Source organism: Heterocephalus glaber, unplaced genomic scaffold (genome assembly GCF_053883595.1).
Source record: "Heterocephalus glaber isolate CG9 unplaced genomic scaffold, H.glaber_assembly_v1.0 deba00001689, whole genome shotgun sequence".
Taxonomy (NCBI): Eukaryota; Metazoa; Chordata; class Mammalia; order Rodentia; family Bathyergidae; genus Heterocephalus; species Heterocephalus glaber.
This window is the reverse complement of record NW_028258414.1, coordinates 5,192,706-5,218,347: the sequence shown is the minus strand read 5'-3', so window position 1 is coordinate 5,218,347 and position 25,642 is coordinate 5,192,706. Positions and strand designations below refer to the sequence as shown.

Genomic DNA, 25,642 nt, shown 5'->3' with positions numbered 1-25,642 from the left:
ACCTATTGGTTGACTGAACTTGGGGGAACTGCCCCTACAGAGCCACTTCTGAAAACTTACCAAGCTGAACTCTGTGAATTAAAGTGGCTCTTCTACTTTGAGCCTGAAAGAGTTGCCCACAGGTTTGGCTTGCTCTTATTTACTGGTAGAGCAGTAATGTACAATGAGTTGGCTTGGCCTAAAGGACTGGGAAGAGAGTAGACAAACTAGAGAGGTGCTGTGTGTTAGAGGGTGTGGAGCAGAGAGAGGGCTGAGGATGGTGTGTGATGGGAGAAGTTATTGACCAACTATCTGCAGGAGTGACCTGGTAGCATCAAGGTCTCACCTGACATTAATAACTTACTTTCCTGTTTCTTGTAACTACAATAACTTTATTAATTCAGTAGTACTACTGAAAAGTGATTATCTAAGTTTTCCCAGGGATGTGTGCATTTCAAACAGCTTGCTTTAATATCACTGATTCAGGAACAGTCAACATTTGTACTGTCACCCTTTGTTATTTGAGGCTACAAATCATTGGATATCAGAGTAAAATGCAAGCAGTTTCCTGTCACCTCACCATGCTTATTTTTTCTTAGCCTTTGGTTGAGAAAGCAAAGAGCACTGGCTCTCCTCAGAGCGATCTTGAGGACGGCTTCTAGAAAGAGACTGGCAGGGTGTGAATCTTAGCTCCAATATTTAAGCTCTGCGATCCTCAAGTCATTCACTCTCTTTCTGCCTCATTCCCGTCAACCTGTATCATGTGCATGATGACAGCACTGGCGCTCTGTACTGTGAGGATGAAATGAGACAATCCATGCAACAATCCCTTGCCCAGGGTCCAGGATCTAGTCAACACTGTGTGCATTAGAGCTTGAAAGGAACTCCTGAGAGCATTTATAGCAGAGTGGCAAACCTCTGGCTTTGTTTCACATCACTCTTTCCCATCAGCACCAGGCCTGAAATAAGACTAGTCTCACAAAGTAATGTTTGCCACAGTCACATTTTCAGGAGCAGATGATTTTGTGTATTTGCCTGAGGGACAAATAGACTTCCTGGTCTCAGGCTATCATCCTGCGTTTGTAGGGTCAGTGTCAGGAGTTTAGTGTGAGTCTGGGTGAAATGCATATGGCCCAAACCTGTTTGAAAACACTGCGGAACCAGACCACTGACGTTATAGCCTTTATGTTTAATTTGCTTACCCTTATTCTCTTGGTGTTAAATATGCTCTGGCTATTGTTCTCTGTTTAGGTAAGGGAGGAAGATAAAGAGCCTCTATCCTGAGAAACCCTGGATTATGAAAAATCCACAGTGGCTATAGACCAACTGTCCAGATGCCCTTGGGCAACTGGTGGCCATTGAAACCCAGGGCCATGTAGCTCACCCAACCTGTTACAACTGAAGTTGATAGACCAATTTAAAAAAGTATTTTTCCATTCCCTTTGACAGGCACAAGGGGACATATGTTCATTTAGAGGCCAAGAGAATCAATGTTGCCCTGAGCTCCATGTGGAATGAAAGGCTCTGCCGCAGTGTAGGCCATGAGAAAATGTCACTGACCTGGATTCTCTGCTGAACCAACACCATTAAGAGCTACTGACCCAGTTTCCACATGACCTTCACTTTCCCTTTTTGAATTTGGATTACCTAGGTTACCACAGGTACTAAGAGACAGGGGTTCTGTTATTCAAAAGACTTGGTGTGATTTGCTCTAACACTCTGTTAGGAACAGTTGAGATTTAGGACTGAGCCTGAGATGCTCTTGGATAGTATGGCACATAGACCAAATTCTTTATTTTGAGGAAATTTGGCTAAAACAAATGTCATTTTTACCCCGTGTTACCTTTTAGTCCCTGGTGGTGGCCCCTGAGGCCGTTGTGGGGGTGGGGCAAGGTGAGCGCTTAGGGTAGATTGGTAGAAATGGTGCATGCTGGGTACAGTATGGGTTGGTGGGGAGTGGACTGAGGTGCAAGGCACCCTGGGTAGGATGACAGTGTAGAGCCCCTTTAAAGAATGGCTGTTTATTTAAGGAATAGCCTGTCAGTGTTGGTTTGTTTGGGAGAGCAGTGAGGCACATGTGTCACCACTCAGAACCTCTGCTCCCTGGTCTGGACAGTTCAGCTGTACATCCAAATACAGTCGTGTGTCTCTTAACAAAGGGGACATATTCTGAGAAACGTGTCACTGGGCAATTTCTTCATTGTGCAGCATCATACTTAACTAAGTCAGCTACTGTGTCAACCCTGTGTATGATCTGGGGGGCCACTGCTGTGTGTGTGGCTCATCATTGACCATAATGTTGCTCAGCCCCTCAGCAGAGCCCAACTCACCTGTATTACAGAGCACCCCTCTTGGGGTTTACCCTCATGGCAAGCAGCTGATACAGTCCTGAAAGGAGTTGCCATAACTGGGGTCTTTCCCACATCATGGCATTTTTAGGGGCTTCAGGTGGCCTTTCCAAGGCTGCCCACTGCCGCCATGCTGAGAGGAGAAACAGAAGGCTCCACAGTGACAGGCTGCCTGCCTGCTCTGAGTCCGCACATGGGCTCGGCCTCAGAGCCTGGATGGTGTTGGCACCCAGTAAAAGGCCTGGGAGGGACCACTGGCGGACATAATGTGACTTTACGGAGGCGATTACTGTGTTCTGGAATTAGGTAGAGACAGTAGTTGCACATCTTTGTGAATACACTAAAAGCCATTGGACGGCACCCTTTTTAAGGGAGAATTTTTATAGTATGTGGATTATATCTCAATGAAAACAACTCTGAGTCTATCAGAAGGGAAAGGAGGAGGAAGCTGGTGTGACTTCAGCTCTTCCCGTCACAGTATAGCCACCGTAATTATGTTATTATGTCACCTTATCTCCTGGCCAAGGCAAACACCATAAAATCAAAGCCATTTGAGCAACCGTGCCCCACAGTTTCTGGGAATCTCTGGGGCTAGTTTTGGTACGAGTTCAGTCACTTAGTCCCAGTGCAGGTAAAAACAGGAGCAGCACACGAGGCGGAAGTTGGGCTCAGTGCCTGTACACAATAGCACAAGCAAGTGAGAATTACCATGAGAACAGCACGTTTCTGAGTCACTGGTGAACAGGTAAACAGAAGGAAGTCAGGGGGGTTACAGCGCTGTGTGCAGTAATGTTGTGCTGAGGGGGAGACCAGCACTGTGTTCCCCTCATTGTTGTGCTCACGAGAGGCTCAAGAGGGGCCCCCATTCAATCAAGTAACCTCATATTCTAAAGGCAGTGTGGCTGCACCAACTTGTTAGGAGAGCTTCCTACAGCCACAGTAATACCTGGAGCCTACTGAGGGTGTGGACCCTCACCAGGATCCCCCTGGAATGAGTGGGAAATTCAACAGAGGAATGTCCAGGGTATACTGCCTGCACCTGTCAAACCTAAAGGGAGTCATATACCCTGCCTGAGCCTCAGTTTCTTCATCGGGAGGATAGCAATATTAGTAGCTCATTCCTGATAAGATTACAATGAAGATAAAATTAGTTACTGCATATGCACACTGTCTGGCACACAGTGAGGTGTCAAAAATACAGTCGTTCTCCTTGGCTAAGAGGTTGCTTGGGGAGGTAGTACGGCCTTATTGAACAGAGACAGTGCAGTGCCAGAAAGTATTTCTTCTGAGAGCACTGGTCATGCTCGCCAGCTCTGTTGAAGGAATCCCTATTTTGTGACCTGGGCTAATAGACCAACAGAGTTGTCATAGAGATTGTATGCAGAGGAACATGAAGCAAAGCAGAGTATGGGGGCTTCCGGAGCCCCTCTCCAGAAAGCCCAGGGTGCAGACTGTCTCCTGCCTTGTCTTCCGACATGATGAGCTGCCTCATGATGTCCTACCTGGCTCATAAATCACATTTTCTTTCTGTAGAAATCCCAGGCTCCTTTCTGTGAGGGATGAAGCCCTTGAGACTGGTCCAAGTCCCTGCCTGCCCTCCCTTCTGCTGGTCCTTCCTTCAGTCAGCCTTTCCCCTGCCCTGGTTGTGCCCTGCAGGGATCCTCTGGCTATGGGTTGGATGTGGTTTGTCCCCCAAAAGTGTATGTGCTGGAAGCCTGGTCCCAGTATGATGAGGCTGAGGTGGTAGAACCTTTAGAAGGTGGGGCCTCATGGAAGATGCCTAGTCCTGGGGCCCCATCTCTCTAATGGATTAATCTCGGAGCAATGGGAGTTTGACTGACTGGGTCCGATCTGTTAAGAGTGGATTAGAGTTCTCGCGAGAGCATGGGATGTTATAAACGAGCAAGCCTGGCTCTTCTCTGTGTCCTGCTTTCTTCTCACACACATGCCCCTTCTGGTCAGGGCTGATTCCCATTCTGCTGCTCTGCCAGGCTGTGATGAAGCTGGCAGACCTTTGGTAGGATGTCACTGCCATACTGTTTCAATCTCCAGCCACCACAATTATGAGTCAAGTAAACCTCTTCCCTTATATACAATCTAGCCTCCGTTATTTTGTTATAGCCATACAAAGCCATCTATGACACCTGTGTGCCTCTGGACGTGCCAGTCCCTTGTCCCTTGGCCCAGATTACCCTGACCCCTCACCTCCCATTGCTGCTCATCCTTGAAGGTCAGTTTCAACTGCTGCTGCTTCCAGAACCTCAATGGGAGCCTTTTAGTTCTTCCAGCCATCACAACCACACATGACTCCTCCTTAGTTCCCTTCACCATTACTAACCCATCAGTAATATTTTGCACATATTCAATAAGTGATAATTCCTTAGAAATGTTTCAGAATCTGCCTCCCTTGCAATGTCCACAATAAGTTTGTGTATGTGTTTACTTTATTGCTGATTCTGTGCATGCCAAGAAGTACTGCCCTTCTTCATTTTACAGGCTGGTGGTTATGTTTCCTGCACCCACCTTCTCCTAGAAATGCAGGTAAACATACTTGTGTGAATGCAGTTGTCATGCCATGGTTTACTATTTCTGTCATTCTTTCTTTCTCCCCAAGATAAGTTGTAAATCCCTTTCCTTCTGGCCTAACATATGCCCAGTCACCCCTTCTCACCCTAGCAGTCTTTTTTCTAACTGTGGTCATGTGGCACGTGACTGTGGTTCAGTCAGTGACCATCGACACGTGACAGTGGCTCCCTCGAGGCTGTGTCACCTAGTGATGTCATAGCTGTCTTAGTTTGTATAAGCATACGCTGTGATAGTCACACAATGACAAAACTGCTGAGTGATATATTTCTCAGACTATGTCCCTGTCATTAAGTGATGCTTGACTGTGTATCCGAAGACATTACACATGATTCTCTGGTTGTTGAGACAGTACATGAAAGTGAATAAGCACACATTAGAATCTGGCAGAAGAAGGTTGTATGGCCAGGATGCATTTACCTTAATTGTCTTCATTGGGTACAAGATGGAGACATGCTGATTAAATTACGAGAAAATGAAATATTAAGAATCTATCTCCTTGCCCATAGGTATTTTCTCTTGGAGAACAGGGCTATCATTTATCCAGCTCTGTGTCTCTAGTGCAGCAGCATTTCGAGATTCCCTACTAAAAGTTTATCCCAAGAATGAATGAGTGAATGAATTGGTAAAGATAGGATGACTAACATGTAGGATGATCTTAGGCTTGAAGATAATTGTGAGAATTACAATGATTATTTTTATGTGGTTCCAAGCAGGAAGTACTGCAAAGGCATCAGCCCTTTTCTTGGAGGAGATAATGTACAATGTTTACAGATGACAAAGAGAAAGCAAGCTATTTTTAAAGTTTGCCATTTTTTTAAGGTTAATGATCTGCAGAATGAAAACCATAGGCGCCAGGAAATTGAAGTGTAAGACACGGGAGGGAAAGGAATGGGAAAAATTACAAAACGGTTTTGAATAGGCTCATCCTGGTTCAGGCAGAGTGCATGTAAATGAGGCTGGCATGCCAGTCAGTTGTCTCTGAGGATTTATGAATAACAGGAAAGTAACAAAAGGTTAGAGAGAGGAAAGCATGGCCCTTATTGTCAAAAAAGGAGAGAAGGAGTTGTATAGAAACTCTCTAATCACTGTTAAATAAATGTTGTATGAACTCTTGGGCCAGTGAGTTGAAATTCACTTGGAGTCAACAGTGATTCATTATAAATCTTCCCCAAGTTTATTCCGTTTTCAGTAGCTATCAGCAGGTGAGATCAAGGGTATGCAGTAGGTAGAGTGCACTTGGTATTAAGCAGGCATTAGACAGACCCTCTCATGGTAATTTGGGGACAAGATAGGGAAATGCTTATCTCTTATCTCGAACTGTGAGTTAGTTTAATCTATAGCTTTTTGAGAGAGAGAACCTAAACAGGAAAGCTGCTCACCTCATGGTATCCAGGGAACAGAGAATGGGGCTGTTAAATCAACAGCCTATAGGTCACAGTTAGACTGCTTTCACTCTGTGTCACTATCAGAGCACCTCTATAGGTGACAGTGTGACCATTGGTATGGCAGTCATTTTTAGATACACCAGGCTCCGTATCACACTTTTCCCTCTAAGTTGCCAGCACAGGCTGAGTGCCCCACCTACCAGCATGTCTCCTTAAATTTTTGACAATGCACCTGTTTGGAAAAGGAGCCCAAGGGAGCATGACAGCCTTCCTGCTGCCCAGGGATGCTTGAGCTCTCCTGTGCTCGGCCCACTTCCTGCGCTGTCTTCTCTGAGATACCTGTTTCCTTCAACACAGTGGCCATTTTTTGTTGAGTTAGTTTGAAGGGTTTTTGTCCTTTGTTCCCTCATGAAGATCCTCACGTTACACAGGAACCAAATGATAGCGTTTGCCTGGTGGAGGCAGGGAGTCAGAGAAAAGAAGATGGCACAGTTACTTTCTCAGCCCTGGACAGAAGGTAGGTGCCTGTACGTAGGAAGGGAAGTTGGCTTCCCTGATGCAGCACTAGGAAGGCACTTGAAACAGTTGGTGCAGGGGTACGGGTGGAATCTGTTTGTTAACTCAAGTTTGATAATCATTCCTTTGATTCTTGGTTAGAAACAGGGGGCTTGCCCTTTTAAAACAGGCATGGAAATGCCTTTTATTTTGTTCTCATGTTTTCTGCATCGTTGCTCAGCAGAGAGAAAGCACAGCCTGTTGGTGACATTAATATTAACTTGTACAAAGGGAAACATGAATAATGTTTAGTTCTAGCAGAGAAGAACACATGGCAATGATGAGAGAAATGTGAGTAAATTATTCTGCCAGTGACTCAGAAATCTGCTGCTTCAAATGAATCATTTGTGGGGCCCAGCAAGTATCACTGCAGAAGGTACCAATCGAAACAGGGACAAATCTGACATTCTGTAGTAGCTCTTTTTGTCATTTATGGTCCAAAATAGATGAGCCTTGGCACATGCAAGTTTATTGCTGGAATTAATAAAGGCTGGCCTTAGGCCAGGATTTAGAATAGCTGTTGCAGCTGTCTGAAAGATGGAGAGATGTGGCTACAGGCCTCCTGGGCTCATCCTCATTCTGTAGGCCCAGATTCAAGCCTGGGCTGGTGTCTCCCTCCATCTGTCCAGCCTCTAGTGGTCTAGTGGGCGCTGTCTTTCCCCGTGATTAGTGAAAGGCTTCATCTCTACACCTTAGGATGATGTGTCATGATCTCTCTCTCTCTCTCTCTCTCTCTCTCTCTCTCTCTCTCTCTCCAAACCAAACCACTGTGTTTTTTTCAAGCTCTCCAGCACAGACTGCCATAAAGGTCACTGATCATTCAGGGACTTCTGTCTCCCATGGGGAAAGGGATTTCCTGCTTGGCCCTGTGTAGTATCTGCCGCTATCCTGAGTATGGAGCTCAGGAATCTCCTGGCACTTGGGGTTGCAGTCTGAGCTGGGAGGCTGGGAGGCTGGGGGCTTAGGTTCTCACTGTGTTTCTGTTCCAGATGGAACGGCACTTCACACTTACCTGGCCTGGTTTCTGCATCTTCGTTGGACTGGGTATCAGAGCCTATCAAATCCTTGTGCAGAGATATTTCCACAGAATGCAAACCCTTGAGTCAAATTTCATCAAAAATGTTAAGAGTATCTTTAAAACAGACTAAGAGCAACAAGAGTAATCAAATGTATACATTTGAATTGCATTGTAACTTGAACGGGTAGAATATTTGAACACATTCATTTGTATTTCCTTGTGAACTTATTTTGTAGTCTTGAAAGGGCCTTGTCTGGACTTCTTCCTTGTGCATAATGAATTATTTTGTAGAAGTGTAAATACCGGGAGGGTTGCCACTCCTCAACAGTCTTGTCTTAAAATCTGGGCTGTGTTAGCATAGTTCCCGTGTGCCACACTGGATTAAAGGCCATGCCAAGTTTAGATGCATCTGCTTGGCATGAAGTCTCATTACAGACTAACTCTTGCTTTTGCAGTGACTAGCCAACGGTAAGCATGTTGCAATGTAAAAATACCATATTATGCTTTAAGCAATCACTGTGCTATCTGGATGCCTTATTGCCAGATATTTACACACATATGCATATAGATACATAACATAATCTTTCAAGCCATACCGATAGTTTTATCAGTGTCTCCTGAAGTCAACAGAAGGGGTGTTGGACTAGAACCACTAAGAGTTACTTATCTCTGTGGCAAGCTTTTCCTGATACTGAGCAACCAAAGCAAAAACAATAGCATCAGCAATATAATAAGTTACTGAAGGAGATAGAATACTTAACTGTTATTTAATGACTCGATTTCAAAACAGCTTCTTGCTCATATTTTTTTCAGGTTTTAATGAGCAAAAGTTATCAATTTAAACTCAGTTTGTGTTAATAAAATAAGATCTATATCTGTTTTAAAACCACTAGGATCCAGGACCAAATGTAATTTGAAAGAAGAGAGGTATTTTCTACTAAAAATGGTTGCAGTCCCTTGAAAGCATGATTCCTCCTACTTCTGTTGCAGTTCTAGCTTAGGCTACCCTTATGAAAAGGAGTCACCTACTTGATGTGATCTGGGAACACTAGAAGGATCCTTGCTGTTGATGAGGTTTTCTTTACCAAGAGGTAAAGCCTTTCTTTTGCACAGTTAGGCTGGATAGTTAGGCCATGCTTCATGGAAGTAGAAATTCACACTGAAGTAGGAAAGATTGACTTTCTTTCTTTTTTTCATTCTTTCTTGTGATGTAATTCAGGCTGGCCTTGAACTCACTATGTATCCCAGGCTGGCCTCGAACTTGTGGTGATCCTCCTACCTCAGCCTCCCGAGTGCTGGAATTGCAGGCATGTGCTACCACATCCAGTGGAAAGATTGATTTGAAACTTCTCAGAGTCAGTTTTACTGTGAAGAGCTTTGTATTCGTAAGTGGGGAATTTCAAGGACAATAGAAACTGGAATTTTCTGATTTCCCCAGTGGTTTTGATGAGATAATTTTTTTTTTCAGACACTGGGGAAAATGATTTTCTGGTGACTAGGGGTATGATGGAGGGGGTTCAGATTCTGTAGACTACTGTGACTCTCTGTGCTAAGGGACATTCTCACATTTGTGATCTTTTAGTCGTCACAGCAACTTTGCAAGTAGTTACTATCATTTCCAAATAAAAGTTAAGGGAAGGGAGATACTGAAAGATTAAAAAGTTTGCTCAAAATGAACTGCACAGTAAAAGGCAAATTAAAATTGAAAGCTGGGCTTTCCCCTACATCCCTCTTTTGCAGGGAAGACAAAGCCAGTCTTCCATGGCTACACCTAGAAGGAGCTTGCGGGTGCCAGGTGCATAGCCAGCAGGGACAGTTACCCGAGGAATCAGGAGGTCAGTGAGTATGAATTATTGGCCTGACTTTTAAGAACTAGGTTTGACATTTGCAGAGACTCACTATAATCTGAGCAGAGGCATGTCTCTTGGTTTTGACCTGAAGAAGTACAGCATAAAGTTCCTGGCAAGAAGCACCAAGAAGGAAAGCAGAATGAGTTTCTATCTCCGAACCTGGGCATGTGAAGCTTTGTATTTATTACTGATTGATAATAGTTGCAAGTCCTTATATCCAGCTGATTGTGGTTAATGATTGAACCAGGGTGTGATAATGTTGTTGGACTGCCATTCTGTTCATGAGGCTTTTGAAAATAGCCTGACATTCCTGGTGGACAGAGACTGTCCCTTTTGGTGCCCTGTACCTAGTAGGTGGCACACCCATTTCCTAGCCGAGCTATCCCCAGCAGAGATGGGGCCCAGGAATGTATACTACAAACCACTGGTGATGTTGTTGTAAGTCAAGATTGAGACTTATTTACCTTATACCTAGTAGGTGACAATTTTTTTTTCGCAAATTAGTGAATGGACAATTGAGTGTTGTAACTGCAGAAATGTGTCCCTCTTGCCAGCCCCAGCTGTGGCCTGTGTGGATCTACCATTTTTCTCACCAAAGCCACTGTGCACTGTGGGGATCTAGCACAGTCCCACTGCTGTGTGATGCAGGGTCTTCTGATAGGCACCTTGAGCTTGAGGACATTCTGCCTGCTTGGTGTGGGCTTTCCTTTTTGAAGTCCTTACCCCCAGTACTTCCGAATGTGACCATATTTAGACACAGGGTCCATAAAGAGCTACTAAGTTAGAGAGGTCTGCAATTCCATATGCCTGGTGTCCATATGGAAAGAGGCTGGGACACAGACATGCATGAGAAGGAAGATCCCGTAAAGACACAGGGAGAAGATGGCCATCTGCGAGCCAAAGGCAGAGGCTCGGAAGAAAACAACCCTGCCGACAGGGTTGATCGTGGATATCTAGCTTGGAAACTGTGGGGAAATCAGTTTCTGCTGTTTCACTCACAGAGTCCATGGTCCTTTGTCACGGTAACCCTAGTGAACTAAACCCAGCCAGCTGCCGTGTTCCCAGTCCTGTGTGCTGCAGTCTGAGGCGCTTCCTACCCAGCGCACCTTCTTCCTTCCCCCTCTGCTGGCTGGTATTACGGTGTGGAGGCTCTCCTGGCCTGCTCTGGCTCCTCTGCTCCTCCTCACAGGTCCCCCCCGACAATTCTCTTGCATGCTTAATCCATATGCTTCTCAGAGGACTCAAACTAAAAAATGTGAAGGAGACAATTTTATTCAGAGATGCAAAGCATTCTTGAGACTATTAAAAAAATGAATTTGAATACTAGAGTAGGTAATAGATTTCTTGACAAATGAGTTCACACTTACTAGACTCATGTACTACTTGTTAGTGTAGACAAATAAAGCGGTGTTTCCTCCCGGCCCTCTGGTGCCAACTGTTGTGGGGCTGCCTACTCCTGATGGGGTAGGCACCTAACATGTGGGGAAACTGAGCACTCAAATAGTTCAGTGTCCCAGTCAGTCACCCAGGGTTGCAGAGCTCACACGTAGTTCTTGACAATCCGAGGATGCATTTCTTAGAAGGAACTAGGAACTCTTACCTGAAATGGTATGTTCAGATGACCTATGAATTATTCGTCAGTGCTTCTGGTTATCTCTGGCTCCTATACTGGCTGTCTGATCACGCACACAGTTGGAATGCTGTCTTTCTCCCATTCACCAACACCCGAGCTACTGCCAGGCATGAGCTCCTGATAACGTGAATAGATTACCTTTTTATGAGCTGTCACCCAGAGTATATCTTGGCTTAGAAACTGAAGCCACAGCACATCTGTGCAGGCAAGCAAGGCTGGCTTGAGCTGGCAGCAAACTGGGCTGGAGCTGCCTCTTCATCCATCTGTCACATCCTAAGTGTTTTCCCCAGCAAGCAGGCTGAGCCTACCCTTACCAGCTCGCAGTGACGTGGGGATAGAGAAGCTGGGCAGAGGCTTCACCTGAGCGTGAGGACCTACATCATTCCTGTTTCTTCTAAATCTTCTGTTAATCAGAGCTTGTGCCATTAGCACAGTGGAAGGAAGCTCCTAATTGTAAGTGAAATGAACACCCTCTGCCCTCTCCATACCTCCAAGGATCAGGGGCCAGTTGGGAGGTGAATCATAAAAAAATCATGCAAGTCTATTACTGAGTTTTGGGTTTTCCCTTAAATTTTCCAACCAAGTCTAGTGCCTCATTTGATCTACATTCCTCACAGCTCAGACACATTAGTGTGTTCCATCCAGGATCTGTTTTCTTCCTCCCTGGTACCAGCACACCAAGTTTCCTTTGAAAATAATTACACCATCTTTATTCTTAGGTGGTTTCTGTAGCATCAGCTCCACCCCCCAGCTCCAGGAATGCGTTCTGATTGGTGGAACCAGTCAACAGGATTGTTGATCCAAGCAAGGGGTAGACTATTAAGCTGGCCCAGGACAGTGAATTTAGGACTTGAGCTGGGAATGCATGGCTTCTGATACTTTCTCCTCCCTGGGTTTGTGATGTGAAACTATGTAGCCAGGAATTGCTGGAGCCATAAAAAATCAGCTTAAAGCTCTAGGGTAGCCTCTGGCCTCTGCCAAAAAGATAGAACCCTAGGATATCCAAGCCTGTATTGTATAAGCCTGTAGCTTATACAATTTTGCTCCTCCAAGAAAATGAACATGTAATTGCAAATACAAAGTTAAGGACAAATGTGAGTATTTTACCAGAATGAGAAGAGATCACAATAAATTGCAAATTGGAAAGAGCTCACAGAAATCACAAAATCCAGGAAAACAGCACATTTTTATTACCATCTAACACAACTGTACAGTACTTTTCTCATGTAGTTGGTTGCATTATTGTTTTATCTCCTTCTATGACTATGATTTTATAATATTGTTTTTTTGCTTTGTTTTGTTTTGGTTTTGGTACCAGGGAATGAACTCAAGACTTTGTGCTTGCAAGGCAGGCATGGTGCTGCTGAGCTAAATCCCTGGCCCTGTAATATTGTTTTTTATAGAAAGGATAAAAAGATAGTCTTTCTTTAGCATGAATTGTTGAAAACCTTTTATTATTGGTGGTTTAGAAAATTCTCAGTATCATAACTCATTATCAGTAAGGTCACATAACACTGCTGTCAAATAAGGGGAAGCCTATGTGTCATTACCTTCATGATAAATCTATCTTTTATTCCTATTCTCTATGTCAAGTGCATGTTAGTTGATGCCTCCCAGACTCTCAAGAGGTTTATATGATTTTGGCTCAAATTCCTGTCCTAGGCCTTATAAAAAAATCAAACACCTTCCTGAAGATTTCTGCAGTTCCTAGGGAGGGTCCTGTATTCTCATGATAGGTATTATTGGGCAGCCAGCATCTCTTGACTCAGTTTCCAATGACAGGATTTTTGGTTTTTCCTCCTGCCCTGCATCATTAATACATGTTCTTCAATGAGACACCATTCAGGGCTGGAACACATGTCCCATACTGAAGGCCAGAGATACACTGCATTCCTCCTGCCCACTACAGTTGGTTCTGCGATGGGCATGAGTCTCACAATGCTCAATTAGTTTTTGGGTGAAATTTTTTGGGAAGAGATGCTTGTTTTCCCCTGAGAAGGTATGAGGTCTGACAAAGTATAAAAATTACGTGGACTATGTGAGCTGGTGTGGAAAGAGGGAGGTTAAATTTAGTCTTTTGCTTCTTCTTTCTTTTTTTTTGAGAAAGGGTCTGACTAGTCCAGGCTGGCTTCGAACTTGTGGTGATCTTCCTCCCTCTGCCTCCTGAATGCTAGGATTACAGGCATGAACCATCACACCTGGCCTTCCTTGCTACTTTTATAGTGTTTTGGGAAAATTTGTGTCCTATTATTATGCTGACAGATGTCAAGTTAGTGCCAAAGGAAAGAAAAGATAACTGAGGATAACAGGTTAAAAAAGGTGGAAAGTTTGTGCTTTTAGAAAGGGGAAGGCATCCAGCTTATTGACGTTGAGGAGCAAATGAGGGGCCCAGCCAAGGGGAAGACAACTCTTGGTAGGCAAAAGGGTTTATCAACACTAACTAGTGGTCCATCTACTTCATGTTATGTTTAATGAACTGAGCATTTGAGTTGGGAGGACCCTTCCTAAAAGCCAAGCTTTAAAAATACAAAGATTTCATTATCAAAAAATAAATTTCTTGTTCAATAGGAGTCTGATTTTTAATTTTTGTTAATACTGCCTCTCAAACCTCCGTAACAGTAGGAACCCTCATGTATATGTAGATATGAAAACTTAGGACACCATCGCTCAGCCTATGAGTTCTCACATTACTTGCAGATTCCAATGATGGTATCTTTTTTCTCAGTCTCTGGTAGTATATGTTTACAGATCTGTCCTACATATTAGACTTCAAGTTACCTCAGAAGATCTTGCATTTTCCCCAGCAATGTCTGGCATATGGTGGACAGTCACAATAAGCTAGATGGGCCTAGGTGTAGAATCTCATTTCTTTCACTGCTGGCCAGATGTCCTTGGAAAAATTATTTTACTCTTTGTGAATGCTTTTAGGATTTTTGATGCAGAACATGTCCTCTTTCTCCTGAATAAGGGAAACTAGGAAAAGATCAGTGATTCCCTAGCAAACTGTTAAGGACAGGAATGGCGAGAATTTATGGCAATTGGACCCTGACTCAGGAGTCTAAAATGTCAGTATTTGTTCTATCATGAGGAAACCATTTCTGGTGCTTGTCTCCCAAATCCAGCCTTTTCATGGGTGAGAGGAGATCTATAACCCATGGCAACTCCTAGACATGGTGGATAGAACTCTACATAGAAGGAACCATGCAGCTGGATTCTACACACAGCTGATTAAATATTTGAACAACTCATTTTATAATGTGACTTCACTAAGTGCCTACCTATTGCACCAAAGCCATTGGCAATTAGATGGCTCAGAAATAGCCTATGAATGAAAAGGCATATCTTTCATGGCTTAAAATAGAAAAATCAGTAATGTTCTGAAGGTCATAAATGGAGATATTGGGATGTATGCCATGTATAATGACTCAGAATTAAATCTGTAACAGTGGGACTCCTCAGAGACTGCCCAAATTTTACTACATGACAAGCAGTTATAAAATATGATTTAGAATGTGTGTTCTGGTGGTAAAACCCAATGAATGCAGCTAAGGTTGGGATTTACTTTTATGTTAAGCTCCTGGAGAGCAGTCACTTCCTTTTGAGCTCTCCATGGTTGCCTGGCTTCCCTTGACGTCAATGAATTAGGCAGGTTTCCTTCTAAAAAGAATCTAATGAGTTGGAATTTTCCACTCATATTGTCTTACACCCAGATTTTTTGGAAAGAAAAATGGAATTTCATAAAATAGAAAATATCAGTGTTCATCCTATGTTAAGGGTAAGGGATCTTCACAGCAACTTTTTCTTTACTTTCACATATGAAATGTGATGAAAATGTATTGCTACCTGAGGGTTACAGGAAGTGAAAAATAGAAAGTTACAGGGTTGAACAGACATTTCTCAGACAAAGAAGTAGAAGCAGCAAATAAATATATGAAAAAATGTTCAACATCACTGGTCATTCAAGAGATGGAGATGAAAACAACACTGAGATTCCACCTCACCCCAGAAAGAGTGGCTGCTATCATGAAATCAACCAATAACAAATGCTGGCGGGGGTGTGGGGAGAAAGGAACCCTTCTCCATTGTTGGTGGGAGTGCAGACTGGTGCAACCACTACAGAAATCAGTGTGGAGATACCTCAAAGAACTAGGACTGGAAGTCCCGTTTGATCCAGCTATTCCTCTGCTGGGTATCTTCCCCAGAGAATTAAAAGAATCATACCACAGCGATATATGTGCACCCATGTTTATAGAGGCACAGTTTGTAGTAGCTAAAGCTTGGAAACAGCCCAAATGCCCATCAACTGGAGACTGGATAAAGATGTGGGTTTTTTTTATAAAACGGAGTACCACTCAGCCATAAAGAACGAGAAACTAGAGACATTTATAGCTAAATGGATGCATATAGAGGCCATACTCTTAAGTGAAATAAATAGGACACACATGGGTAAATACCACATAGTTTCTCTAGTGTGAAAAACTGAAAGTGTAAATAAGAATTAAAATGATTTAAACAAGTAATTGATAATTTGAAATAGGAAGAAAAGGTCCAAAGGGGTAGGGGTTGTCAGGTAAAAGGGCCGAAGACCAAGACCAGACCAGGCCACAACAAGCCTTTATTAGGGGAATAGATCTGCTTGGCTGTCTCTGAACAAAGGAGAGACAAAAGCAATATGGCTGGGGCAGGGAGAGTCTTTTATAGAGACTGGGGTGGGGTTTGTAGGGGCTGAGGCGGGGTTGACTGAGGTAGTGACTAGGGAATGGAGGAGCCGGTGATGTCACTAGGTGGTAAGAGGTGAGCGAGTATTAGGTTACTCTCTAGGTGGGAACAGGGGCATGCTGGGAAGAAGGGTTTGTTCTTTGGTGGGAGCAACCATCTTGGCATGACGTCACACAGGGGAAGGGGCAAGGCACCATAGGAAGAGGGCAGCAACTATACATAATAGCTGCTGAGGTGGTGGGAGACCTATCAGGGGTGGTGGGAGGGGAAGGGGAAAGGAAAGAAGGGAAAGGAAAAATTATGAGAAAAGGAAAAAATGGAAACAAAGTCTATGTAAATAGGGAAGGGTGGAGGGGGTGAAGGATGCACAGGTAATGGGGAAAAAATAACCAAGATACATCATGTATAGGTACAAGCGCCCAATGATAAATGTAAACGTATTGTATACATAAAATGTACCAATTAATAATTTAAGGAAAAAAAAAGAAAGTCACTGGGTTTGCAAACACTTGTGTTTTTAAGGCAGTTTTGTGATGTCCCACAAATATTTCAGTGATGGCTAGATACTATCCTGGCTCAGTTTGGTAAATACACTTAATATTAGTTGGATACATACTTCATCCTTGACAGTGTAGAAGGTTATTCCCAGAACTTGTTTTCAAGATAAGCTTTAATATTGCTATTTTAGAATGGAGGCAGCTGAAGTTTAAAACTTGATTTCGTATGTCCATTATCACACCACTAGCAAATGTCTCACTGTCACCCCATCTTTTCTCTATTTACAGCATGTTTCTGAAAAGCATCTTAACGAAAGCATGTTAATGAAAGAATCATTAAGGTGGTCTTAAAAATCTGTTGATTTGGGCTTGGAATGTAAACCCTTTGATTTGGATGTTTGTCCTTCACACACAAAGATCTGGATCTTTTGGGAGAATGCTGCAGGAGACAGGGCCTTGGATAACTTGTGGTCTCCCTGCTTGTACCTCCCACAGTGCCAAAATTATAGACAAATCCCTTGGTTTTAACTGCTCAGAGTCATTTCTGTTTTCCTAGGTGTACCCTGTTTAATACATTGGGGTATGTGGGGTACCAGCCCAAGGCTATTTTTAAGATCTCAGTTAGATTCAGCAAGAAATTGTACCTTATCATTTACATGTTTACCTGAAGACAAATACCTATGGTAGAGTGAGACCATCAAGTGTTTGAGAAACTAGAAACATTCAAGTGTGGTGGAGAATGAAGTCTCTGGATCTCCAGCAATCTATTTCTAAAGCAGAATCATGACGGTACTCCAGGTCCAACTCTTTGCAGCGACTCCCATTGCTGCTTGGAACACACTGCTGGCAGCACCTTACTAAAACTCAGGAAGGAGGGAAGACTCCATGTCCCGCTCCACTACCCCACATTCAGCCATGTCTACCCAGTGACCATGGGACAGAATCTGCCTTGTGACTCTCAGAGGAACAAGGTCCCTAGGGTAGCTGAGAGTTTCCAGCCAAAGCATATTCTTCACCAGGACTTTGGCAGTTTGTTTGTCTTGATGTTATAACAAATGAAATATTTCCTGGAATAAAATTCATTGATAATTAAACCTACCTGCACATATAATTTTTAAAAAATCAATACACTGTCACAACTATTAATACATGGAGAAGTAAAATAAAGGCAATAATGATGAAATTTTCCCCAACATGTAAACAATAAGGTATAATTTCACTAGAAGACATGATGAATGGTCTGATTATTGCATCTGTGCATTAATAAATGAGTTGGACTTTAAGCACAGGCAGCAGATAAGATGCCACTCTGTATATAAAATATAAAGGAAACCAAAACAGCCTGGTACCCATGAAGGGCAGTAAAGTAGAAACTAGTATTAGGATGCATAATGGCAGACCAGAGTTATTTGTCTATGATAAGAGAAAGCAGGAAATAACCTTAATTGAAGAAGGGATAACAGACCAAAATAAACTGCATACTGATATAGTGGAGAAGATGAGTAACATGGCATTCTTCCTAATGAGCTGGGATTTATTGATCCCTGCTATATCCGTTATTGCCTTTGTTCTCATATGGACCAAGGAGTGATAAGGTTTCATGGGAAATACAATTCCTGTCTTTTAGTTCTGCCACATGTTGAGTTTTATATCCCATCTCTAGTCCTTAAAAAGTCTTTGGGGCAGGGCTGGGGATTTAGCTCAGTGGTGCCGCTGCCGGCCTCGCAAGTGCAAGGTCCCGAGTTCAATCTCTGGTACCAAAAAAAAAAAAAGAGTCTTTAGGGGCCATATATATGTACTGTACTTTACTAGGTGAGAGAATATTAGCGATTTTTCTGGAAAGAGCAGTTGTTCAGGTGATGGGATAGATATTGAGCATCATGACTAAGATGGAAAAATAATAGGGAACTCTAAAATAAATGTATAGTTTCAATCCTAGATTTCTTATCATTGTTATAAAAATTAGAAATAAATAGTAATAACATTTTAAGTACTAAAAGTTTTATTAATGAAATGAATACAATTCTTGCATTTAATATACAATCCTTATTTTAATAATATTTGGATCTAAATCTGCCAAAGAATCTGGTATATTTGTTAACTGGAGTCCTAAATCTTTGTTACATTTCTACACGGGACAGCTCTCAGTGTAGACTAACGTGTGTGTGCACGTAGACAAAGGTGCATGGCATGATTCTCTATCGGGTGACAAACTCTTGGTACATTTCCAAACACAACAAAGTACACACTTTCCACATAGTAGTTGTATTCTTGGAAAATCAGCATATATTTTAAAGCAATGCAAAAATGACTTCATTTTTTATGTAAGACAGAGATTGTAGGCTCATATAATTGTACAAAGGAGTTTCCACTGTACATTTATCTGCTAGAACATTTGGAAGCCATGCTAAACTTTTTTTTTTTTTGATGGTCCAAGCATGTGGTGATTTTTATTAAGAATAACTTTGGTTCTAAGAATTCCACCGTCAATTCTGTAATACTTTCCATTAAAAACAATTATACAGGAACAAATACAAAAAATATTAAATTATGAAAACAAATCCATTAAGGCTCCCTTTATATATATATATATATATATATATATATATATATGTATAATATACACTCAGACAAGGCAAGATTTCCCATAGTAGAAGAATAAAGTCAACTGTTACAGCTTATAAAGCAACACTACTTTACTATCAGACTGTAAAACACTCAACTCTTTTAAGAAAACCACGGAGTGGAAAAATGGAGCCATTTTTCTCCAAAAAAAAATAAAGTGGCTCAAAGCACAGGACTGTGCTGATGTTCCTGAGCCCACCGGTCTGGACAGGACAGCACTGAGGAGAGACTGGCTCCCTTCCGAGCTCCATCCTGTGATCCAGCCGATCAGACCTCAAGAGCCTCATTGCCCGCACCTCTGCTGTTTAGCACAGCTCCCCACTTCATGCTGTTTACAAGTCATCTTCTGGCTGGACTTGTAGTAGTAACCACAGATAACTCTGCAGATTTGTCTGCGGTCAGGAGAGAATGCTTTTTTAAATTAACTTTTTCTTGGTGATGAACGATTTCTACGGAAGTTCTAGGAACAGAATTCATCCTTGTCAGGGACCCTGGTTGGGCCCTTGAGAATTTGGTCAAGTGGCAGAATTGCTCCAAGGACACAGATCTACGTCCAGTTAGATAAAACAATTTGAGCCAAGCCAGATTTCTACTTTACTAACCACATCATCAGTCCACATACACAAAGAGCTCTGAATGAACATGGAATCAGACATGTTCTTTGAAGATCATCAGTTACTGCACTTTCTTCTCTCAAAGGAATGGTGAAAGAGAGAGTCACCACTCCAGTCTTTGAAAGCAAACTATTATAAAGCAGTATTTTATCTTAAGCGTCTTGTATTTTATTCAAATAATACTTGCTGATGAGACAAATAATCCATTTCGGATGTAATCAACTAACACATTTCTCCAGCCTCCACTTACCCATAGGGTGTTCACGTTAGGATTGAATACGGGCCTGTCAACTGCTAAAACTAAAAACTCGCACAGAAAGCTAATGTCTACTGTGCTAATGAAGGGCTCCAAAGCCCCGGTCCAGCTCTCTGTCGTCACTAGAGGAAGTATAAGCAGAGTCTGTAATGTAAAAGTTACTGGCTGAGCTGTCTCTGTGAAGAATATACTAAATCCACCAACATTACACCAGCAGTATAAAATGACTTTTGCATGAGCGCTGGGCTGCTCTTGTAACTTGGATGTCTCTCTGAGGAGCATGTTAGCGCGTGTGAGGAAGACGGGCCGGCCCGCACTGCTCCTTGGCTTTCCTGAGAGATGCAGTAATACAGTAGTCATCAACATTGCCTCTCTCGACAGCACTGGGCTGAGAAAATAGTAAAGAAATATGTGCCCATTAATCAGAAATTATCAAAGTTTGGATTCTAATGATATCAAAATGTTCAAACACTGTAAAATCTTCTCATAAAGCTCCCCATGAACGTCCCCCTATACTGCTTTCTGGAAAGTTAAAAGCTTCTGGGCCTTCGAATTCTGAAACTGCTGACTATGTCCGCTTTCCACAGGACTGCGGAATCATTTCATCTAGAAGGACCAGCTCAGCACAGTTTAAGAGTGAAACCGCAGAGACACCTCACTGACTATTAAAGAACACCTGCGCCAACACACTGCACCTTGCTGGGTGTGGAACAAACACCACCGCACCCACACTGCCCCGCAGAGGAGCAAGACAGATGAAGACAGAGGCTTGCATATCCCTAGACCTTACCCTGTTTCTGAAGTTTAGTGCCAACAAAGGTAGCAGCTGTGCTCAACATCCATGTTAACATTCCCTGCGGCAAATTCTAACATGGGAGAAAGTATAAATTAAGAAAAAAATTGGACTCTCAAAATAAAATTTACAAATATTGGATGTAACAGATTAAATGCATTTCTATGCAATCTAAATTATCTAAGATAACCACGAGAATTAAACATCTTTTCTTTAGCTTTTCAAAGAAAAAGTCTCCATGCCCTAAGAAATTTGGACTAGAAGAAAAACTGAATAGTGCAACTCTCAAGAATTTATTCCAGTGTCCTCTTCCTTTTTCTTGCTAGTTTTGTCCTGCTTAAATCTCTGAATACAGGTCCATTATTCCAATTTAAGTGTTGGTCAATGTCCTTCGTTTGGCGAAATGGGAACTGCAACAGTTGTAGACAGTTTATTCACCCAGACTGTGGGAAAATCAACCGAAATCCCTTCTCTAGGCAAGCTTCTCAGCTGGCTGGAATTCTCTTTGGCGCTCTGGCTCTGAGACTGGCACCAAAAAGCACCCAGACCTATATCTCTCATGGTGACAGTGGGACAGGCCTTGGGCAGCCTTGGCCTAGCCTCCTGGGCTTGAGCCACCTCCTGACCTGTTCTGAGATTTCACTTTCACAAACTCCGGGGCATTTTCTTGCTCTTCTTAAAATTTCTGCTTCTCAGGTTCAAGGTGCTCCAATTTCTGCTGCTGCTTTAGTAGTTCGATTTCCAAGTCAGATTTCCTCTTTTGTGCTTCCTCTTCCTTCTGCTTTATTACCTGGTCCCATTTTCTCTTTCCCATCACTTTCTGCAGTTCTGGTTTATTCTGAGGAGCAAGACCCTTTTTCTGATTCATAAGGGGCTCCCTGTGAAGATCCTGGTGGTTCCGGCTCATCTTGACAGGGTTGGCCAGTTTCTGGGCCGAATCAGCTCAGGGTTGTCATCGTCTAGGTAGTCTGGCTTGGCCATGAGGTGTCTTGGTATGAGGAATGAGTCCTTGGGGTCACTCTTCTCAAGCGGGCTGTCTCGGTGCGCACAAAGGCACGCGGTCCCTCCCGGCGCGGCGCCCCACGGCGACCTGAGGGGGCGACGACCACGGCTGGGGCTCAGCAGGCTGCTCTGACCTCGTGGACGGTGGGCAGGGCAGCTCCTGGACTTTTCTTTGTTGTATAGAACCATCGTGCCCATTACAGGCTGTTCAGCGCCTCCCGTCTTCCCACCAGGTGTGCAGAGTTCCTACAATCATTTTGCTGACACCTAACTCCCACCTTGGGTTTCCAGTGTGAGACACGCTGAGATACGCTGTCAGCCCGTGGAGAACCACTGCGTTAAGCCTTGAATTTATCTAATCTGCCAGTTGCCCAGCAGCTAGATTCAGATCCACACTCATGCTAGCAGCAACCATTGTGACTCAGCCGCTGGCTGTTGCCCTGCACCTTGCTGGTGTTTCTTGCCTGGGATGTGACCCAGCTGCTGCGGTTCCACACGGCATTAACAGCTCATTCTTTCACCTACCCTCCTCCACTCTTGGAGCAAGCAGCAGGGAGTCCACTGAGGGGGATGTGAGCCAGGGAGAATCGGGAGCAGATTTTTAACACGTACCCCATTGAAATGATGCAACATGTTGACTTGTAAACCTTTTGCCACCAGTATGGCAAGTATAACAACTGTTTATTCAGCAGGATTCCTCTGGTTGCCTTCCCTCCCTAGTAATTCAAGGGCTCAGGATCTCTTTAAGATTAAGTGCGTATTCATCAATTCCCTGTCCAGATACTACCCAGGCTGCTGCTAGCCCATAGTGCTAGCCAGTAGTGGCAACAGTGCCTTCATGTGAATTACTAGTAGGAAAGTGCCACAATACACTGATATTGTTATAATAAATCCACAGATCTCTACTGTCTACTCTGGGAATAACCCTTACCCAACCTTTCCTCCCTCAGTGCACAGTTGCATAAAGCACTGAGGCAGCCTTGGCCTATCTGTCTGTATGATATAGTTCAGGCCACTGCTATATCCTGGGCACTGTCGACGCTAATCATATTGACTCTGAATTAAGTTACTAGTCACTCACTGATCTGCTGCTGCATATCAGGCCCTGCTCAGCACTGAGAGGGAAACATGAAAGGGTTTAGGAGGTCGCCCCTTGAGGAACTTCTCATTGAAGTTTGTGAAAAGAAACTGTGCTGCGTATAGTCCTGGCTGCTGCTTTTGGGTCAGTAATCTGAGGTTACATAATTTGGTGAACCTTATTATAGTTGATTTTATAATAGGGATTCAACTGTTTCCTACCAGTGTCACAGTTGTTGAGAAATGAGGATTTGAAGAAAGATGTTGGCAACTTAGACATTTTAGAAATATGGGCTTACATGACTTCCTTCTATATGGCATAATATAACACAGTGTAACAGCTTTGGAATCGGAGTCCTGCCATTTTATTGTACCCTCTTGCCTTTTAGGGACTCAATTTTATCTTGAGACCAGTTGGAAGATACTTCATCTTTGAAAACGCTGCTGAGCATTTTCTTCAGGTGAATTCTTGGTGAGCACCTTTCATTTTTTTCAGTTGACAGTGCACGTAGGAGGTGCCTGTCTCAGAGAAGACTGTGAACTTGTAAGAAAAAGTTGAGAGATAGCATTAATTAGTGCTTTACATAAATGCAATCATCATGTTCCTCTAGGAGCTCTTCAACCTCTCCCTCATGACTACAACTCCCTGATAAAGTTGTCCCCAACCCGGGAAGATGAGCAAACAGTGCAAAAGTCCTCAGCAGGATTGGTGTGGGACTCACCCCTGGACTCATCACACTTCTTGCGTGCAGGCACTGGAGACTGACTCTAGTCGTTCAAACAGAAGAGGAGCTTATTGTCAACACTGTTTTCTCAGATGCTCTCATGCAAAGCTGGCAGGCCAGGTTTCCGAATGGGGAAACGGAGGCCCCAGAGTCAGAGCAAGCACGGAGAACACATCCTGTTCCCATCCAGCTTGTGAGGACACTGAGGGAGGCTGCCGCCATCAGCGTTGACACCGGCCTGCTGCCCCTGCCCCTGGTGCTCTCTCACCCCAAGCCCTCTTCCCTTTAGCAGAGGCTCAAGCTGCTGCCCTGGTTACGGAGAGGGCTGGGAAGTGAGCGTGGCCTCTTCAGCCTCGGGGGGAGCTGGGCCTTGAGTCCCACTAAACCTCTGCCTTGAAGGATTTCTGAGGCGCTTAGGTGGTCAAAGACAGACAACAGTCATTCGTTTTGAGGAATGACAACAGGGAACTATCAGAACATGACTATGTTTCATCTTACTCAACTGATATTTCACTTTTTAGGTTTTCATCCCCTTTCTTGAAAAATGAAAAAAAAAGAAAACCACCACAGTAGCATTTTTGCTATTTCCCCAAGAGCTTATGCTTGAAAATAAATATATTCACTCATTCTTCCTTCTTTCCTTTGTTTTTTTGTTTTTGAGACAGTGTTTCACGAGGTATGCCAGGGAGGACTTGGACTTACAGCGATCAGCCTGTCTCAGCCTCTTGAGTGCTGGGATTACAGATGTGCACCACCATGCCTGGCTCTTTTTTCTTTACTTAAGAGACCAAGACAGTATTTGATGTGCAGTGTTTTTTTTATTGCTAGTCTGTGTCTCTTATCACTTAATCCCCCCGACCAAGAACTTACTGTGACTGCCTGTTGTCTACCTACAGTGAATCCAAGCTCCTTGCATCTCTTTTCCGTGAGTGACCAGCCCTGACAGGCCACCTTGCCTCATAGGCTTGCTTTTACATGTCCCTTTGGGAAAGCCAGACATGGAAGTGACCCTGAGCTCATATAGCCAGTGTGTGGGCTGCAGCCTGTAGACTGAGAAAGACTGAAGTGATGATGTCTCAATTGTGTAAATCATAAGCATCGAATGGGCTGTTGTATTTTAACTTGAGCACAGTATTAGCCAGGAATGGTGGCACACACTTGTAATCTCAGGCTGAGGTGGGAGGATCCCATGAGTTCAAGGCCAGCCTGAACTACTAGCAAGACCTTGTCTCAAAAAACGTAAAAAAAAAAAAAAAAAAATGAATATGCTATTAACTGTATAAGCCCAGAAACCAAAATCATACTTAGAGACTAACCTAGCTAGATTTTCTTTCACTTCTGGCTGTAGTATTATGGCCCTATTGTACAGATTTTGATATGGCCTTGTTCTTTGTGACAGTGGAGAGGGAAAACACCATAAAGGTCAAAGAATATTTACACTCTACTCCAATGGCCTACAGGCAATAAATCACCATTGCATGGTATTGTGAGTCCTCCTGTACTAATTCCTAAATGGCTGAGCAATTGCAAGATCAAACTAGGTACCACTAATTAAAAAATTAATATGGAGATAGATCTCTGTATCTCTCTGTATAATATAGATTTCCTCTACTTCTGCAAAGACTGCCCTGAGTTTATGAATTCTCCTAAGGATTTTGGAATATAGGATAGCCCACCTGGGCTACTATAATGCTCACAGAGATCCTAGCATCTACTTCATCAATAAGTCCAGAGCTTTCCTATGAGACAGTTTAATGTCAGTCAGTCTTTAAGGCAGAGACCTCAGAAGCTTTTGTCACAATTAGCAAAGATAAAGACTCATCACAGTGACTGATAATCCTTTGATATCTGGCCTCTCTTTAGTCAAGATTATGTAGGGGTCTTTATTAGAATCATAAAAGTCTACCGGACTGCTCTAAGGCCAAACAGATACTTATTTCTGAATAATTTCCTCAAAATTTTTTTCTTTTCTAACTTTTT

General features: G+C 43.2%; 1 long non-coding RNA gene and 1 pseudogene across 1 annotated transcript in view; one reads left to right on the top strand and one right to left on the bottom strand.

The window, feature by feature from the left end:
- The window catches only part of LOC147821826 (uncharacterized), a 30,596-nt gene extending 5,971 nt beyond the window's left edge, over positions 1-24,625 (top strand). The window contains exons 3-4 of the long non-coding RNA XR_015446485.1: positions 23,327-23,409; positions 23,549-24,625. This is a non-coding gene — a long non-coding RNA (uncharacterized LOC147821826). The remainder of the gene's footprint in view (positions 1-23,326; positions 23,410-23,548) is intronic.
- On the bottom strand, positions 20,851-22,571 carry LOC110344166 (uncharacterized; annotated as a pseudogene).
- Positions 24,626-25,642: the final 1,017 nt, after the last annotated feature.